We start from the raw sequence: 20285 nt of genomic DNA, 5'->3' as shown, positions 1-20285 counted from the left end.
CGCTATGGGGTTGCCACCACGGGAATAACAGAATAACAGGTTTTCGATCCTAAATTCAGTGGAAAAGATGCTATTTTTAGCATCTACTAAACCAGAGTGCATACACGCCAAGAGACCCGATTTGGGTGGGAGACTCCCGATTTTTAAAGACAAAACTGACTTCATTTTGGCTTTCTTGCGCCTGAAATTGCCTCTTAAAATTAAGTCAATGAAGGGAATATATTATTCCGATTTTATTTTGTTATTCCCCGCTTTCTTCTTCTTAAACGTTAGCTTGTATGAGGATGTACTATAACAAATGGATACTCGATAAATGCAGCTCTATTCTTCTAATTATGCCACATTAAACAAGTCGGGCAACTGGTGAACGCCTGACATTCGTACAGTGACAACACGACTGTTTTAATCTGGGGACCACCCAGATAGATCAGCTCACGCAATATAAACTAACTGCAGCCAACAAGTAACGACGGTGCCAGCCTTTTATGGGATTGTGGACGGTTCTTGTTTGAAGGAGGGGCAGGCAGGATTGGGGGAGGGGCGCCCCGCGGGCAGTGCCGATGTGAAGCGGTTTACGCTTAGGAATGAACCCGTTGCTACCCTTGTGCAATAAGAGGAGGACACTGAACGGTTCGAATGCGGTTTGCAGCCATTAACGCCCAGGCATACACACATACTATTTGTGCATGCTACAAGAGGTAAACATTCACCAGTCCACAGATTGTTCCTTCCTGCCTTAAGCCTTGCTAAATAAAGCTTTGTATCTGGATAACAGGTGCCCAGGGTGGCAGGGACACAGGCTCTTGTCTGAAACAGAACAGAAACAGGGAGGAGGGAGGAGAAATGCGAGACACGGCCTGGCGGTCGTGAAAAGTGTGAGGCAGGGGGCAAGGTAGGCCCGAGGAATAAAGCTCAGCCAGAAGCGCAAGCCAGAGAAATGGAGTGAGAGAGAGCCCGGGAGAGAAGAAAGAGAGAGTCCGAGAGGAGTAAGAGGGAGAGGGAAATACAGAGACGGGGTGTGGGGAAGGGGAGGGGTAAGAGGAAGAGCAGAAACGTACGGGACAGATGCCTGAAACAGAACAGAAACAGGGAGGGGGTAGGAGAAATGCGAGAGACGGCCTGGCGGCCGTGAAAAGTGTGTGGCAGAGGGCGGGGGAGCAGATCCCTTTGAAGCACGGCCTCGGGGCCGTGAAGAAGTGTGAACAGCAGGGATGTAATTAGGAGGGGGGAGGAGAAGTGGAGAAGTGAGGCCGAGCACGCTGGGGAAGATGGAAAGCGTGTGCAGCAGGGGGCGGAGCGGATCAAAGTGAAGCAGCTGGTGGCAATGATGCGAGGCAGGCGGATGGAAGCGCGTGCACGGACACATGCACTCGTCGAAATCCGCCGCCTGGTTTAGCTTTCCTGATCCAACCCTATAATTCTCCCCTATCCATTCCTTGCGGAATGGGATAGGCGAGACCTAAAAATGTAAACAAAAAGTGGTCTCTGTGACACAAATATCAATTATTCGTGGGTGCATTACATGAAAAGGCAAATTCAGAAGACCTATTAGGTGGAAATATATTTTTATCATTTCAGGTCAATTATCCAAATTTGTGAATTAGGCGACCTGAACTCGTGAATGAAGGCACGATGACCATATCAACTGCGTTATTCGTGAACTTGACAAGTTATATTGAGTACCCAATTGTGCATCTGGTTCAAAGACATGGAGTAAAAACAGGTAGTCACCACTCTTATCATAGGAAACTTATGACACACGTGAGGTAAAGTCCTTGGACGATATGTGTCAATTCCTAAAAGTTAAAGGTAAGTGGGACTGTTTAATCTATGTGGGCAAGGCTTTCCATAGATGTGTATATAGCCCTGTAAACACTGGAATACTACTTATTTAGGAATGGGGCAGCATGTTGGATAATCTGTCTACGGTCAGCAAAAAATCTGTATATGATGCGAAAGGAAAAGAAGGGAACAAAAATGACTAAGTTAGTCGAAGCCACTCTAAAGACCCTAGGCCACCTTAAGTCACTCTAAAGACCCCCTTTGGACTCATGAGTGGAAGAGTGCCTGGTACCAAATTATTTCCTGCTTGGATGAAGGGTAAGCTGTTTCTTGACAAACCAGAGGAAAGTTGTATTCAAGATAGTGACCAAGGTCTACCTATTCAGGTTGGTGATTGGGTGAAGATTTATGTATCCAGAAAGGGGGAGGTTTGTCAACATTTAGCTATCATAACAGAAAGTTTCAATTCTATTAAGGACATGGAGGCGAGGATTATCCCACCCAATCCTGTGTTAAATACTCCCACCCACATAAGGGATTTTTCGGTAAAGGTGGGTACTACTGTGCATTCCATTTTCTTTGGGACATCAAATGGTCTGGGTGATGATTATATATTGTGATGTTGTTTCTCTTCACAGATTTGTAACACAGGTTACGTTTCACAAGTGTGGAAGTTTGTTAGTGTTTGTTCAATATTTTCTTTAGGTTCTGATGGATCCAAACCCGACTGAAGGCTATGTTACTCGATCTTTGTTGCAGGAATAAAGAGGCGGCAGCAACAGAGTCGAAGGACTATTAAGGTGTACCTGACACCATTGATTGAATGTTAACTTAATGTTGAACTGTTTACTTTGTCTCATGGGCTTATGGGAAATGAAGTCTTTGCTGTCGTTTTATTTGATGTATAATAAAGCAGAGAAAGTACAGAGCAGTCCTTGCCTCTGTGTCCTTAATAAAAAAAGAAACTTTCTGTTACAATAGCTAGGACATTTTTCATTCTCTTTGGTAAGCCGCCCACTGTATCACAATTAGTATTCTCACTCCAATGAGCTAATGATCATATGTCCGTAAAAGCTGAAGCTGTTGGTAAGAGCCTTTACTCGGGCTCTTAAGGGCACCCATACCTGAGACAACATAGTAACCTGATGTTCTATATTTGCCATGACGCACACGTGTTTGGGACGTGTCCAGGCGTCCAGATGCTTTTTACCAACTCAATTACATGTCCTGTTCTTAAGAGAGGGTCACGTGAGTATTAATGCTACAAATGTTGTTCAAACTCACAATTTCACAGCTCACACTGGTTACATTTCTTAACAGCACTGCTGCTCCTAGCTCATATTCCTCAACCCTATGGATTTAAGAGGCAGGGGCTACTGCTTTTGCAGCAAGCCTACAGATTTCCCAGAGTCAGCCTACTTTTTTGGGAACGTTGTTGAATGAACTTTAGCAGATGAAACTCAGCTCCGTCAGCAGAAAGAGAATTACCAACAGCACTCTAAAAGAGGTCTTGTGTTCAGAAACATATGCCTCACATACTGCTGGAATTAATGATTGATATCAGTGCACTGAACAGCTAATGAATGCTATAGCAAGAGTAATATTGGCCACAGTGCAAAAATGTCACTTATTTATTTCATTACATGGATTTCTCATGATGCCGTCTGAGTCAGAATTTTGGAATGCATGCTCTTTCTCACAGTAACTTAGAGAGGGGAAACAACCTAACATGACCTGCAGGCATACATGTCATAGCATATCAAACATTTATGGCGCGTGTCTTTTTGCATAACCGTTGGAGAACATTTTTGTTTTGGGGCAAGCACATTGAGTTTGACGTGGTTAGAAAAAAAGGGACTGAGGAGTGTGGCTACAGCCAAGCTATTGTGATGTCCTCACCGGCACAATAAATCCCCCTGTTACCATTTTCACTCAGCCAGTCTACTTTTGCTGTTAGCAGTGCTGGAATTGGAAAACATTTATACCAGAAACCCAGAAACTGGGAGTCAAGGTGTGACAGAGGAAAGGGTTATGGAGTCACAGGGGGTCGAGTCATGAAAAGCGGAGTCTGACAGTCGAATTATACTATTTTTTTTTAATTCAACAAATAAATTGGAAACAAAGACAAATACTGCAGTGAATCAATTCTAGCTTACTTAATTGGTCACAAAGAGGCTGCATTTTAAAACATCTTGCAGGGTTAAGAGACCTTCTGCAGAGACCCCAGCAATTTCTGGGGGGATTATTGCTAAAATAACGCTACTGGTTAACACAATTCTGGGAGAGTTCTGTGTTTTGTCCAGTCACAGTTTCGACTCATGAAGTAGCATGGAAGAATATTGTGCCTGCTGCAAAACAGAAAAGATCATGTAACATACAGTCACAGGTGTATATTTTACGTAGCTTGGTAAGTGGGTTACTGCTTTAGACAGAAATCCTGTTACTATTTCGAGTTCATAATTTGCAATCTTTCTAATATAGCACAGTGAATTATGAAACAGCATCAATGAGCTCCATTCAAACTGCAAGTCACAGGTTTAGATACTAAGGGGCCGATTAGGATGGCGGACGGACTTGCGTCCGTCCGCCATCCCAGAGGTGGAGGGACCGTCCGCATGGGCTACGGCGGTCCCTCCGTGCAAATTAGGATGTGACCGCCACCCTGGCGGTCACATCCTGGATATTTAACATTGCGGCGGGTGCTGCTTCAAGCAGCACCCGCCGCAATGTTAAAAGTGCATGTTTTACATTTACATGCAAAAAGCGGCAGGCACCGCGCGGTGCCTGCCGCTTTGTGCATGTAAATGCTGGGGGGTACCATAGGTACCCCCCATGTGCACCCCCCACCCGTCCACACCCTGGGGGCCCGCAACGGGCCCCCAAAATCAAAAGTACACATGCTTTTCCACGGCGGAAAAACCGCCACGGAAAAGCATGTTTACAAATGTTTCCTAATTTGGCTGGCGGTGTCTGATAGACACTGCCAGCCAAATGAGAGCTTTTCCGCCGCGGTTGTAATCCGACCGCGGCGGAAAAGCAGCGGACAGAAACCAAGACCCACCAGCCATCGTAATGCGGCGGTGGGTCTTTGGTGACTCCGCAGAGGATTTTCCGCCTCCTCCGGGCCGGAGGTGGCTTCCGCCGGCCCGGAGGAGGCGGAAAATCCTCCATCCTAATCGGCCCCTTACGGTTTTCTCAATTTGTTTTTATTCAAAGTTTGCAAACAAGGGTTCATTTGGGTAGTGCCAAAGTCTTGTTAGTACAGAAAACCTCAATCACTGTGCTACGTTTTAAATCCAGACTTTGTATTTCTCCTGACCATGCACTCTTAATATATAATGTCTACAAGTATGGACAATATGAGACTCCTACACATTATACCCCTCATTGTCTCATGTAACATGTCTTGTACAATGAGGTGCAGACCTGTATGATTTATTGTCTTTCTGTGTGTGATGTAAAGCGCTCTGACACCCTACACTGGGATGAGCAGCATTATAAATGAAATACAAAATAAATCAGTAAGTGCCATTTAAAATCGTTATTTGTGTAATTACTCATATACACGTATATCTGTGTTGGAAACGTTGCTCTTTCTGCCGGTTCACACCGGATTGTTTCACCATTTGCTGAACCCTATTTTTACAGGCCACAGAACTTTGTCCACTTTACCACTGCCACCGGTAAAGTGCTTGTGCTCCTCTTTCAATAGGATGATATTGGTATTCACCTGCTTTTTTTTTTTATTCAATTCAAAACGTATTTGTTGCGGAACCTCCCAGAGTCGTAAGGCACCAGAGGACTGTTAGGTCCTAATCAACAAACCGCCAAGTTTTTAATCATTTCCTAAACAAAACTTCCTCCGTCATCATCAAGGTAAATCATTCCATGGTATTGTCGCAAGGAAAGTGACAGATCGACCTTCACGCTTAGCTTTCCCAACTGTAGGTAATTCAGATAACTTTAGGGAGGATGGCCTCAACGAACTCCTGGGTATGAAAGAGTGAATCAAAGTAAACAAAATGTGAGGGCCTTTTTTGGGTCTCGCTGGCAATGCATCCGTAAGGATGCGCCAGCTGGAGACCAATAGCGATCACTTTGGGGGGGAAGGACGGACCAGAGGGTGTGCGAGCTTTTCTAGCTGGATTTGTGTGCGCGAACGCGCACGTCGCGTCCCGCGCCGTACACATGCGCACGCAGACAGACACTCGCTCACACACACCCTCCCCCACAGTCAGACACACGCACTCCAAGACACATACACACACACACACGCACGCACACACACACACACACACACACATACACAGGCCGCCCCCCCCCGCTCGCGCGCGCGCACATGCTTCCCCCCCCCTCCCCGCCCCGCAGCTCAGCAACGCACTCACCGGCTTCCTCTCCTCAGCTGCAAGGCCCGGCAGCAGGACTCTTCTTCCCTCCTTCGGCATCGGGGCGCAGGGTAGGCTCCTGCGCCCCGGTGCTCCAAACACGGCTCCAATCGCGGCTCTTCCGTGGGAGGCGGGGTAGGCTCCCGCCCTCCTACTTCCTGTTTCCTGTTGTCGCGCCGGCCTGCCTGACTTCCTGGTCGCAGGCCGGCAGAGTAACGAGGATGTTTTGCGGTATTTATTTATTTAATTAATTATGCATTTTTATATAGCGCAGACTTTACCCGAAGGCGGTATTTATTTATTTATGTATTTATGCATTTTTATATAGCGCGGACTTTACCCGAAGGCGGTATTTATTTATTCATATATTTATGCATTTTTATATAGCGCGGACTTTACCCGAAGGCGGTATTTATTTATTCATGTATTTATGCATTTTTATATAGCGCGGACTTTACACTTTTGGTGCTTTGCCCCTTTGGGTAATTAATTTGAGTATTTTAGCCAAAGATGGCACATAAATCTTTTCTTCGTGCCAAGTATTAGTTAAAAACTCTGTCTTGAAAGCTTCCAGGCCCTTCTACATACTTGTTAGCTCTGGGTTGTTTTCAGAAAACCTCACTTGAGTTCCTCCATGTCATTGGTGCTATTTTCCCACAGTCTTGCACGGGACGTGCATGAGAGAGAGTGAGCTGGGGCTGCTTATAGCCATTGTTTAGTCTAGTGTATGCGTGTTTACATCCGTGCTCTACATTTATAGGCAGCCATGGGGGGAAAACAGATTGTGCCAGATTGATTGAGGGCATCAGGTGAAGAATGTTTTCTTTTTACTGTCCTTTTTCTTTAAAATTTAGTGTGTGCTTTCGCTTTTTAAATGTAAAAACGTGTCATGTTCAATCATTTTTTCCAGAAATCCTGTCAGTAATGTTTCATCCCCAGAGAAATCTGCCTGCACGTGGGATTACATTTGTATTAGATCATTATGCTGAAATGTGAAAAATTGCTGCTGTTGAAGTACTTTAGTGTGTTTATTTTTTAACAGTGTAATAGTTCAAGTTTTATTGGAACTAATAGTTCTGTTTTATCTAACAGTTTAAGATCACCCCTAACCCTTTATGTTGAATGGCTACACAGCTGCAGTATTGTTCAGTATTGTTTCTCTCATCTTCTTTATGTCTTTCTCTAAAAGCAGAGGCTGCAAATCATCTTGCTATTTCATGTACTGCTTTCAATTGAATGCCACCTGATAAACTAGGGCATTACTATTGCAGTTCTGTGTGAGTTGTGTGTACGTAAACACTTTACTTAAACGATTTTAATAAGAACAATTAAGTGTTGACCTATTTCTGTTATGTGTTTGTTTTTGTGAAAACGTGTTAGTCTGGGACTGTCTTCATATCTTGTGTTTCTAGTAAATGTTTTCCTTATAGACCAGCGTGAGTACCTGACCTTGATTACTGGGCGGATCCATAATAGGTTGGCACCCGAGGTAGGCATGTATCCAAGACCAGTTGAGCATGGTCTTGTAAAATGTCACCTGGTACGTACACAGAAAGTATATTGCAAGCCTGCAACATCCATGTAATACACTTCCATTTTATGTACATGTTCGAGATGGGACGCAAACTACCAAGCGTTATCCTGGTAGTGATAAAGGGTTACTGCCCATACCCAGAGTTAGGTTAGAGGTATAGTCCTGCAATAAGTGCTAGACACTCAGGCTCAGGAACAAGCGTTACATGGGCAAGGTGGCACTTGTGCAAGTATCAAAGGTAGCCCGGAATACAGTATCACTGTGATCACAAAATTCTTAAGCACCCTGCAACACTGGGGATTTACAGGAATCCAAACACCAGCGTAAAGTACTCGAACAACAATAACGTCTGTCTTATAAATGTCACAAAAAAATGTTAATATTTCACTTCTGTTCTTGGATTTGCGTGAAAATACAACACATATTGCATTACAAATGCTATAGGTGTCACATTTGTGAAAGTTAAAACTATTGGCATTGTAAATGACAAAGCTATTACTTTAGCTATTACTATAGCTATTTTCACAACCAACACATAAATAAAAAAAATGCAATTTACAATACCAATGGCTCAAACTTTCCTAATGCGAGACCTATTGCATTGCAAATGCTTGTTATGATAAGGCCTATGGGAAATAAATAACTATTTGAATTGAATTCTGATTTGACTGGAAGCCAGAACAAGTCAGCCAGGGAGCCCGATACCGTCTGATATCTCGGTATCTTCAATGTCAGCCTCGTTGTTGAATTCTGGATTACCTGAAGTCTTTTCAGCACATGAACTGGGCATCCAAGACAGAGGGCATTTCCATAGTCTAAACGCGAGAAAATCAGAACCTACAACACGGTCTTGCGAGAAGGTGAAGGTCTCTCTTTCTAAGCATCCTCATGATATCAAAACATGTGGAGTGTAGTTTACCAGCTTGGGTCTCAAAATTAAGCTTTCCCCCCAGACTCCCAGTTTTTTTAATGGGGAACATCGTTTACAATGAAACTTTTACCCCGCACTACCATTACAACGCAGGAATTACAACGAAAGTCGTTACAACGACTTTCGCTGGAGGGCGCTGTTGGATAGGAAATAGTTTAATTTTCTATCCAACACCTTCCCTACTATCCACGGGGACTGGAGTTGGAATAGAAAATTAAACTATTCCACTATCCAGCGCCCCCCAACGCAAGTCGTTGTAACGACTTGCATTGTAATCCCCGCGTTGTAAAGGCATGCGTGGTAAAAGCATGCGTTGAAACAACATACATCCTTTTTTAATTGTTGTTTTGGGCTGGGGCTGACTGCCTAAGGATCCTGGCCATCAAACCGATATCCAGCGGTTCACACTGCTATCGACCACGAGCACCTCCGTTTCAGACGGAAACGATCCTTTAAGTGGGCAACTTCCTTTAAACAAGGTTCTCATTGATACATGTTACTATGATTATCCTGGGTAAGAGAGATGATAATCTGAGTATCGTCAGCATACGAGACAATAGAGAGACCAAAGGATAGAAAAATCTCTGCTAAAGGACAGACATACAAATTAAAAAGCATGGGACTAAGTAAGGAACCTTGAGGGGCTCACACTTAAGCAGGAAGGTATCGCAGAAAAATGTCTTTTCATACATCTGAAATGTTCTTTTTTTGAAAAATGAGAGAACCAGTTACATGGTGATCCTGATATTCCTACAGCTGTTAATCTGTGCCGTAGCTTATCATGGGAGACTGTGTCAAACGCAGCACTTAGATCAAAGAGAATTACTGCAGCAGTGCCAGATTCATTTTTAGTTCCTCAACCACTGTTAATAGGGAGTTTCAGTGCAATACCCTGATTGAAAGTATTGTGTCTGATGGAGGAATCCATTATGTTTCAGAAAAGTACAAAGTTGCTGATTTATATGTTTTTCAAGAAACGTTGCCATCATGGGAAGCAGGGATATAGGTCTATTATGTTCTATATGCTGGGGGTCAGGGTCGACATTTTTAAGATGAGATTTACTACGGCATTTTTCAAAGACGGTAGTACTAAACCGGATAGAAAGGAGGGATTTAGTGTCCTTAGCAAAACTGGGAGGATTATTGCCTCTACCTGTTTCAAGATATGCGGGTGTGGAGTCAAGCAGGGATCCCGATTTTACTGTTTTCGTCAGGCCAAGAACTTCTTTTTCCTTTATGGAAAAGGTCAGATTTACATCAGATGGTCGCATCAGTGACGTGGGAAAGAAAAATGATTTTGCTACTCGCTGTCAGAAACAGTTATACTCACAGGGTTATTCCCAGCTCTTCACAGGAGCAGAAGATGAGCAGTTCCCAACTCCTCTCCTAGAATTCCCTCAATCCCACCTATATTGTCATGAAGGACTAGGAGTGCTCCAAGGAGGGTAAAGGGATGGGGATAGAGAGAAGAGACTGCATTCATCTAGGTCTTCAGGTTCTGCTCACTATTCACCACTGCCTGCTCTTACTGGCCTTTTGTATTGGGTGACTGAGTAAACTGTAACATAAAATGACACCATTAATACCTCTACACTCTTCCCTATTCTAAACAGTATTATTTTTCACTATAGGTTTTTGCTACTGCTAGTACCCTCTAGACAAAGCTCTTTTGGTCCTCTTCTATTTAGTATGTATTATTGTAAAGTCTTTACTATGTGTATACTCTCTTCGGTCTTTCCTTTTCTCTGTTTATCTTCTTACTGCTAAATTACACTTTTGCTTTGTTCCTGCTATTCTTGCAAATTATTCTTCTCTGAGATTTTTATTATACATAAAAAATAATGTCTGTAATATAGCTTTCATAACTAGTATTCTTCAGTACATTTTTCTCTCTCAATTTCTTTTCAAGTTTAGTACTTGTGTGACCAATTTGTAAATCAGACTTTTGTTGTCCTTCTCAACCTAGATCTAGAAATGCTGGTAAGTATAACTTTTCACTGGATGTCTGTCCTTTTTATCCACAGGAACTTCCTCACGACTTAAAAATCTTAAGATTGCTCTCAACACCTGATACTGACACAAAGAACAGAGACACTAATCTCCCTAACACTCATGCATGACGACACAACACTATCCGGTCTAAAAAACAAACTGGAATTGCACACGTTAGGGGAAAACGCTTCATGAGGTATGTACTGCAGTGAGGTGAGCCGCTCAAAACATTCCGAGAGCACTTCACAACCTTCCTGGTAACATTGCGAGACCTTAAGGATAAAACCACTAGAGCTGCAACCTTAGTGTTGTGTGGCTGCCATCTTATGAATCCACTTGTGCCATTTGGAATTCTAAGTCAGTGAACCGCAGCGTTTTACTGTTGCAAAATCATTTACGGCAAGCCCTGCCTCGAATCGCACATATGCTCAGAGTAGCGAGTCCGTTACTCACCCGGCGAGTCCTGATACTCACCTTAAACAATCCATTTCACATCTAGTTGAGCAGCACTGTGTTGCCCACCGAGAAGATTTGGGGGTTGATGATGCCTGGAAAAAGGAACTGATGATCAAGGAAATTGAGAACTTATTGAAGACTGTCTATACTGTGTTCTACCAGTCTCCCGTAAGGAAGTCCAAGATGGACGAAATCACTTTAGTCACTGAATGTGAAACAGTCTCGTTTCAGCCACTGAATGATGTTTGAAGGCTTTCAAGGAATTTTGCAGTCTGTGCACTCTTGCATAACTAGAAGGTTGTTCTTAAATACTTTGAGCATGAGAGAGTTGAGAATGACCCAATTGCTAAATATTGCTACAAAAGAAATATCTGACTCAAACTACCATATTTCCCTTGCAGAACTGAATGACATTCCGGGTGAATGTGCACCTTTGTGCAAGTTATTTCAGAAACGCTCTTTGACCACTGTTGAATGTATACAGTATGCAAGAGCAAAAACTGGCCAAATCATAGAACAGTACTTGGATGACACTTTCTTTCGAAGCAACAAATAAGAGATTCGATACTTTGTACAGAGAATACAGAGAGCATGACAGTGAGCTGATTTTGTCTTTTGTCAAACTTCTTTTTGAGCACATGGAAAGAAGGTTCCCTGAAAACAAATTTAAGAAATGTATTCGCTTTGATTTCTATGCAGCAGCAACACAATCCTAGTTTGATATTGGGACTAGGAATGTACAAATACTTGTTGAAAAGTATGAGAAGGTTTTGGTCCTCAGCGATTGAGAAACACCTAATGACTTTGTTCAGCAATACAGTGATTATAAGTATGTGGTGGCAGAACATGTAAAAGTCAAGTTGTTTAGGACCCATCAAGACATGGTGAAATGTACTGGAATGCTGTGCAGTCTAATGTTGTATTTCAGTTTCCTGATGTCTGTGCCACTTTTCAGGCTACAAGTGCAGACTGTGAATAAGGATTCAGCCTCATGAACGCAATCAAGTCCAAATTAAGAAATAGACTAGGAAACAGGCTGGAGGAGAATCACCTACGTACCCCGATGAGGACAAGGGCCTACCTCTTAAATGAGAAATTTGACCTAGATCAAGTTTTTCAGCAATGGACAAATGGCAAGGACCGGCAAGAGAAGCAAACATGTTGCACATCCAGTGTCGGTACCTGACTAATCTGCACTCTACCTAGGCCCCTCCCACAGTCCATGTAGGGCTTGGGTATAGCCATTTCTCACCCTACCTCTTGGCAGGGTCAGCATGATATTTATCAATAGTATGTGCATCAAATTGTATGTATTTGTACAACTTGCTCTGTATAATTTTGATGTGCACGATCCTTGGCAGCACTCTAATTGAGAGTAGTCAGTATAATTTCATAATAGTTCAACCTTCTGATTCCTGTTTTCTCTAACTGGGGTGTTGATGTTACTAAACAAATTGTGTCCTTGGAGTATGCCACTATGTCGTCACAAAACTGACTTAATACCTTATTGCATGGAGGAATGTTTGTAAAAATGATCCTTTGTTGCTTTAGTTCTAAAACAAAAGTTTGGAGTAGCAAATGCCACTGATATTGGCAGGTGCGCTTTACACTTGTGTGAACGGTCAGTTCCTTGGCGCACGTACCATTTGCTGCAGCGCACAGACACCTTACACTGCCACACACAGTAGAAAAAATTAAAAATAACAGTGCCTTTGAGTCTCTATTTTATTCCCCTGAGGTCCTGGGGTCTTTAGAAGTGCACTCCTGTGGTGGATTGGAACTTGAAAGACTAAAGTCAGGAGGTAAAATCTTTTACCAGGATGAACCCAGTTAGTGTATCTAATCTGCGCTCCATCGCAACCATCATCAAATTGCACCTGTTCCGTCTCAGCCATAGGACTTTGAGCTTCTTGGTGCTATTCCTACTTAAAAATTATATCCCCAGTTTGTCTTTTTGGAATTTTCTGTATTAAACATCACTTTGTGCTTCTAATTTATTTTGGGATTTTTATTGTTTTCCATTTCAACTTTACTACTGTTTTAGTATTGTATAAATACTTTACACGCTGCCCCAAGTCAAAACTGTTAGCTCTCTGACATAGCTACCAAGGTGTTGAACTCAGGTTTATTTGGTGACTGTTAGGTTTCGCCCCGACAGGATAGTGATTATTACTTGAGGTGGGTACTTAACACCCTTAACTAATAAGTCAATTTGTTTCTATCTGGTATTTTTACACCGCGTGCACATCTCTTACATAGGGGAGGTTGGACAAAGTGAATAACCTGCCTCAAAATCGTAGTTTCTCGAAAATACTTCTGAAGCGGTAAACTGTGTGGCTTTGTTTCTTTGCCACCGTCTTGGGGCCTCATTTATGAGAAATGACGCATCGCTGCGTGAAAGCTGCGATGCGTCACTTCTCAGTACGCACTCCTTGCGACATGATTGATGAGTCATATTTACAGTATGACGCATCATGTCGCAAGGAGTTACAGATACGTCAGTATTTCTGACGTATCTGTAAGCGCAAAAGTGACGCATTGCTGGGGTGTGTCACAAAAGTGACGCAACTCCAGCAATGCGTCCTTTCACATGGGGAAAGCCCCATGTGAAAGGGCTTGCGTCAGTCTAACGCCTGCTGTGAGGCAGGCGCAAGATTTTGACGCAACAGCGTCCTAAAAGTGACGCAGTGAAATCTCATAGATTTCACTGCGTCACTATTACGAGGCTGTTTGCGGGAAAACGCCCCCTCTGCATACATTATACCTGACGCAGGTAAAATGTAGCGCAGGGGTTTACAAAGTGACGCATCTGCTTAGATGCGTCACTTTGTAAATAGTGCGCAACAGGAGCCATGTTTTACGCCGCCGATGCGTCACAAAAAGTGACGCATCGGAAGCGCAAAACTGACGCAAGCCTTCATAAATGAGGCCCTTGGAGTTTAAGTATTGGGTTCCCAGCGAGAATGATCCTCAAACAAAAGCCGGCTTGGTAGCCCTTTAAATCAGGCCTTTGTTTTGGTCATATCAGGAAATAGAAATAAGAAAGCCCACTTGATGCCCCTAGGTTGCTGATCTGAACAGAAAGAAGACGATGTATAAGTGCTGCTGAATTGTGTCCCGGTGTAGGTAAATTACACAAGGACAAATTCAGCGTATTTCACTGAATGGGACGGAACCCGAAACACTCCAGGGCTCAACAGCTATCGCCCCCTCCTTCTCAATGTATACCTGCCCCAACTTCCTGATCTTGTTGACTCCTTGAAGCCAAACTGTTTTGTGGCTGTGTGTAGGATGGTGGGTTAGTTTTGGCTATTTGTGGTGGGCTAGTGTAATAAAAACATTTAAAGAATATGCGCCAGTAGCAGCAGCACTGTGCAGGCTGTGGATGCTGTTATTGCATGCAGCATGTATGGATCAGTCGCACTTTGTGGGTACAAGAGCAGGGCTGTGTCAACTTTTTTATATTTTTGATAGGGAAATAATTTAGTGTATTTGACAGTTGCATCTCTCAAATATTACTGCTCATATTGCCTACAGAAAGCACGAAAATTGCGACCCCCCTCCCCCTTTAGAGACAACAAAACAATAAGTCCACAATTGTTCGATTTACAAACGTGGGGTATTTTTTCACTACGCAGTTCATAAATGTGGGCCTCTTTCCTTTTGGTACCCAGCCCGGCACTGGTTGTCATTTTCTGCCACGACTCGTCGTCGATACAGTTGTACGAAATTCTGCGTAAACCAGAGGACAACGTGGACTAACAACAAGCCTTTGACCTGATGGAATGGGCGTCCCGACAATGAGAAGCTGTGACAGCGTTGTGTGGAATTTAGTGGAGAGCAACAAAAGACTCCCTGCGGCAATAATCAGATTACAACACTACCATGTCCCTGTACAAAATGTTCGAGCCCTCAGCCAGGCCGGCCGCTGTTCTTGATTCGGTTCCACCGTGTCGCCCCTCCCCAGCCGCTGTGTCTGAGGCATAAAACACCCCTCCCCGAGAACAGATACAATGGACCAATGTGCATGTAAATCCAGGGGGTAGCCTGTGTTCAATGAGCATGCAAATACACGGTCTTCCGCAGTAGCCTATGGAACAATATGCTTGTAAATACAGAGGCCTCCCAGGAAACCAGTGGAACAATGTAAATACAAATAAAGGGGACATGCGCGGTGATCCAAGGAGAAATATGCATGAAATACCGAGGCAATCTAAGAAACCTGTGGACCAATGTGCAAGTAAATACAAGGACCAGGGCCGGCGCTAGGCATGGGCAGCATGGGCGGCTGCCCAGGGCCCCGAGCTCAGCCCATCAACAGGGGGCCTCGCAAAAGTGTTTCCCCACCAGCCTCGTGCCTTTGGTGAGCACTGCGTGGGCCAGGGAAGGGCTGCCTCTCCCCTGTGCTTCACAGGCTTGTGTAGGAATAGCGGAAGAGGCCCCCCCCCCCTGTGCCTCGCAGCCCTTGGCAATGGCTGTTAACCCCCAGGGAGGGGGCCCCTTCCCCCCTGGGCCTTGCAGCCCCACTGTCGCGCGAGGCCCTTCTGAATTTTGGTTTGACCTGTGATTAAGGATGCTGTCCACTTCCCACGCCAGTGACAATTAGCGCGCATTTTGGGGTCTGACAGTTTTAACATTTATAAAGACAAGCAACGCTCACTCTTTCAGATGCTGATGAGCTGTGAAAGAGATGCTGGTCAGTGGCAGAAAAGAAGGCGCTTTAGCACACGAGGGGGGGCATGCACCATGAAGGATCAGGAGCACCTTCCGTCATTTAAATGCAAATAGCTTTCAATGTGTAAATGAAACCCGTTTTCTTCTGCTCTTTTTATATAGCGCAAACTTGACCCAAAGGTATTGGAGTGCTTTACGTGAGCACCAGTTACAAAACATGGACATATTCCTTTTTTTAGGCACAGTGTGATTAAGTGACTTGCGAGAATCACAGGATGAGACACCGTCAAAAATCAGCAGCCCTGACGTAACACATCTTCTCCCCACCTCTACCTCTCCGGGGAGTAATCTTTTAATGTCTATTTCTCACATGAAAGCTGTTTCAAAGTGCTGCCCTGCTGTCAAATCAGTGGACGGGGCACAGAGACAAAATTATTTGCCCAGAATCAAACAGTTGGTTAAATCAGTAGAGCCAGGACTGTAGTGCACTCCTACTTGGAGCAAACACTATATATTTTCCACTGTACTGCATTTAGGTGACATGCCCCCAGATGCATGAAGAACCCATTTTACTATTCCTTAATAGCGAAAAATAACGATTCGCTATTAAGGAATAGCAAAATGCAATGCATGAAGATATCACAAAAAAAATAGCGATTTCTTAAAATCCCTTAATTGCAACTCACAAATTGCGAATCGCAATTAAGGAATACCTCCCCATTCATTCCTATGGGCCTAAAGGCCCATAGGAAGGAATGAGAAGACATTCTCAATTTGTGAATCGCAATTAGCGAATCGCAAAATGAGAATGCGATTACAAGGGTGCAGGGGTGTCCAAAGGACACCCTGTTGCACCCCTGAAATTAATCTGTGCACATATGTTGCGCACACGCATGACCCTAGGGCATGTGTGTGCGCAACATGAAACTTTGAAAAATGCACTTTAGTGCATTTTTCAAAGTTTTTGCAAATTACCATGAAGTTGTACTTCATCGTAATTTGCGTGCCCTATTAGCGAAATCGCTATTTTTTTAAATTTAATGCATTGCATTTAAGGAATCTCAATTTGAGATTCCTTAAATGCAAGTAATCGCAATTTAGCGAATTCTCAATTTGCGATTTTTACATTTGGGATGATGCATCCCAAATGCAAACATACCGGTCGCAAAGGGGCAGATTCTGGGAATCTGCCCCTTTGCGACCAGATTTTCCTTTGATGAATCTGGGCCTATACCATGGGTTGTATGAAGTTACAAAGCATACTTTTACAACGCATGCCTTTACAACACATTTTTCACATCACAACATCCTTTACAACGCATTCCATTACATCGCATGACACAACATCGCATTTTAAGAAACTGCATTTACAATGCATTCCATTACATCGCATACTACCTTTACAACGCATACCATTACAACACATACCACTACATTACATTTATGGTAAGTATTGGATAGTATAGGGGTAAAAATTACTATTCTAACTCCAGGGGGTGCAACAGTAGAGTAAGTGTTGGGTAGTGTAGGGGTAAAAATTACTATTCTAACTCCAGGGGGTGCAACAGTAGAGTAAGTGTTGGGTAGTGTAGGGGTAAAAATTACTATTCTAACTCCAGGGGGTGCAACAGTAGAGTAAGTGTTGGGTAGTGTAGGGGTAAAAATTACTATTCTAACTCCAGGGGGTGCAACAGTAGGGTAAGTGTTGGGTAGTGTAGGGGTAAAAATTACTATTCTAACTCCAGGGGGTGCAACAGTAGGGTAAGTGTTGGGTAGTGTAGGGGTAAAAATTACTATTCTAACTCCAGGGGGTGCAACAGTAGGGTAAGTGTTGGATAGTGTAAGGGTACTATGCGTTGTAATGGTATGCGTTGTAATGGTATGCATTGTAATGACATGCGTTGTAATGACATGCGTTGTAGTGTCATGCATTGTAGTGTCATGCAATGTAATGGTTACTATATGTGTTGTGTTTTAAACTTAACATAATTCTGGCGAGTAAAGAGCCTACACACAAAAAAGATTGTCCTATGTCTCTTAGCATGTGCGTGTGGGATACTGATGAGAGGGTTTATGTTAAAACAAATTACGAAGTATTAATGTCATCCTAAGGTAGCACAATAATGGCACGGAAAGATAAGGGGGCCTTTTGAAATTTGCAATTATATCCATGGTGCGAGAGGTTTTCTCTTGTGTCATTTTATTTTTTGAATGATCCCGCCCCTCATTACCTCACAGTATCTCCCCCCTTTATGAGGCAGAACTGGAAATTGTATCATGGAGTTATCTCGAAACAATAGGTTAACGAGAAGAGGTGTGGCGCCGCGGCCAGGGCGACTGACGCTGGAATCTGGGGACCACGGTTCGATCCCCGGCTCCGGCGGCAGGTTAGCCCAGCACCATGTGACTCTGGGCAATAGCTCGCTTAATCTTCCCGAAGGCCCCCAGCGCCTAGAGACCCTTACGGGTGATTGTGCGCTTTACAAATGTGGACTTTACTTTACTAATATACATCTTTGTAAGACCTGCACCTAGCTTTTCCATCCAATGTGACAAATTTAATCCATTTAATACAGATTTAAAATATATGGACTTATTTAATTTGTATATTTATCTTTTTGCCCATGTTGTTACTGATATCGACGTGAGGTCTCTTCAGGGATGCCAAATAAGATCAATAGTCCCGCGATGTAACTTTCAAAGCTCCTCCACTAGGGCGGAGGAGCGTTGCCCCACTGCTTTCTCGCAGTGCGAAAAGCAGAAACACAAAATGCAAAAACTACCATTTTATGTTTCTGCTACGCGCACTGCGAGAAAGCAGAAGTGTTTGGTTGGGGGCGGGCCTGCTTTAGGACAGGGGAGGAGTGCCTTGCCCACTGCTAAGGGCCCTGACTGTTTGGTCTGCCCACCAGTCATGCACCCGCTGGCCTTTCTCCATCTAGGCACCAGTGCACCCTACATGGAGAAAATGGCCTCCCCATAGGCGCCAGGCTGGTCGGCTGACATTGCAGCATTGTGATTGGCTTAGGGAAGGGAGGCTGCCTGCTTCCTGTTCCTGCTAGTAGCAGGAAAGAAGGAAAGCAGGTCAGGAGCAGAGATGACGCAAGACCTGGGAAGGTAAGTTTATTTTATTTTTAAACTACTCCCCCCCCGCGCGCGCGAACCCCCGCGAGACCTTGGCCGCAACTGGATTTTACATGCAAATTAGAGGGGCCTCACAACTTTTCTTTCGCCCAGGGCCCCAGAAGTTCTAGGACCGGCCCTGACAAGGACATCTGCGATGACCGATGGAGAGATACGTGTGTAAATACATACGTCATCCTGTGGATGGTGGACCAATGTAAATGCAATTACCGGGACATGCGCGGTGATCTAAGGAGAAATATGCATGTAAATACAGCGGCATCTCAAGAAACCTGTGGACCAAAGTGCAGGTAAATACAAGGACATCTGCGATGACCTGTGGACCCATGTATATGCAATTACAGGGTCATCAACGGTGACCTACGGAGAAATATGCATGTAAATACAGGTGCACCCTGGGTAACCCGTACACCAATGTACATATAAAGAGAGGGACGTTCACTAAGGGTGCATGTATCATCTTGAACCTATGGATCAAAGTGCCTGAAACACAGTGACGTTAACAGTAGTAACCTTTGCGTGAATATGTAAATACTGGGACAATTACAGTAACGCATGGATCGATTTGCATATAAATCCTGGGCCATCCACAGTGACACTTGGAGCAACGTGTATTTACATACAGGGATATATATATATATTCATCAACCTATGGGCCAACGTGTCTGTAAATTCACGGACATTCTTGCTGACATACGGCTCAATGTACCAGTAAATTAAAGAGCACACCCTCGGCGACAACGCATAAACACAGGGGCACGTAGCCTATGGACCACATTAAACACAGAGAAGTCCTCGCTAGCCTATGCAAAGACGTCTACAGTAACGTGCGTATTCCGCAGCAGGCTGTGGTCTTTGCCCAGCAGCACTATCACTAGCAGCTGAGAGCCCCATCTTCACCGCGCCAGCCCCTGCTGACTCGTCCATCCTCCCGCTATTCCTCGTACTCACAGGGCCCGCAGATGTCCGGGGGTTTATCCATACTGGGCATCGCACCCTCCTCGCTCCTCCTCCGGTGTTTCCCTCAGGTCTTCGACCTCCACAGGTCGCGGTGGCCGCTGCCATCCACCCCGAGTGCAGCCCTGCGGGTACCGGCCGGCCGACGCAGAGACGTAACGTCACACCCGCACCGCCATGTTGGATGAGGCAGGGCCTATAGGTGGCAGCAATAAGCATATTGACTTCACTGTGCGCACCTAAATCGTTCACTGCTCCTTGGCTATCTGCGTCACGCTGCGGGCACCAGATGGCTTGAATTATAAGATCACAAATCACGTCCTTCCCCCATTTAAAGCTGTTTGAGCACAGAGGCTGACAGGCAGAACACTCCATTCAAATGTCATGTATCTAGTCTAGATCCTACAGCTTCCGAAGTCTATGGTCCATG

General features: G+C 44.3%; 1 protein-coding gene across 3 annotated transcripts in view; it reads right to left on the bottom strand.

The window, feature by feature from the left end:
- PNPLA6 (patatin like domain 6, lysophospholipase) overlaps window positions 1-19988 on the bottom strand; it is a 262435-nt gene extending 242447 nt beyond the window's left edge. For all 3 annotated transcript variants that reach the window (XM_078682176.1, XM_078682170.1, XM_078682183.1), the window contains exon 1: window positions 19850-19988. The gene's annotated coding sequence lies outside the window, so the exon portion shown is untranslated. The remainder of the gene's footprint in view (window positions 1-19849) is intronic.
- Window positions 19989-20285: the final 297 nt, after the last annotated feature.

Source organism: Lissotriton helveticus, chromosome 1_1 (assembly GCF_964261635.1).
Source record: "Lissotriton helveticus chromosome 1_1, aLisHel1.1, whole genome shotgun sequence".
In the NCBI taxonomy this organism is placed as follows: Eukaryota; Metazoa; Chordata; class Amphibia; order Caudata; family Salamandridae; genus Lissotriton; species Lissotriton helveticus.
The sequence above is the reverse complement of the archived record's forward strand: the minus strand, read 5'-3'. Positions and strand labels throughout refer to the sequence as shown.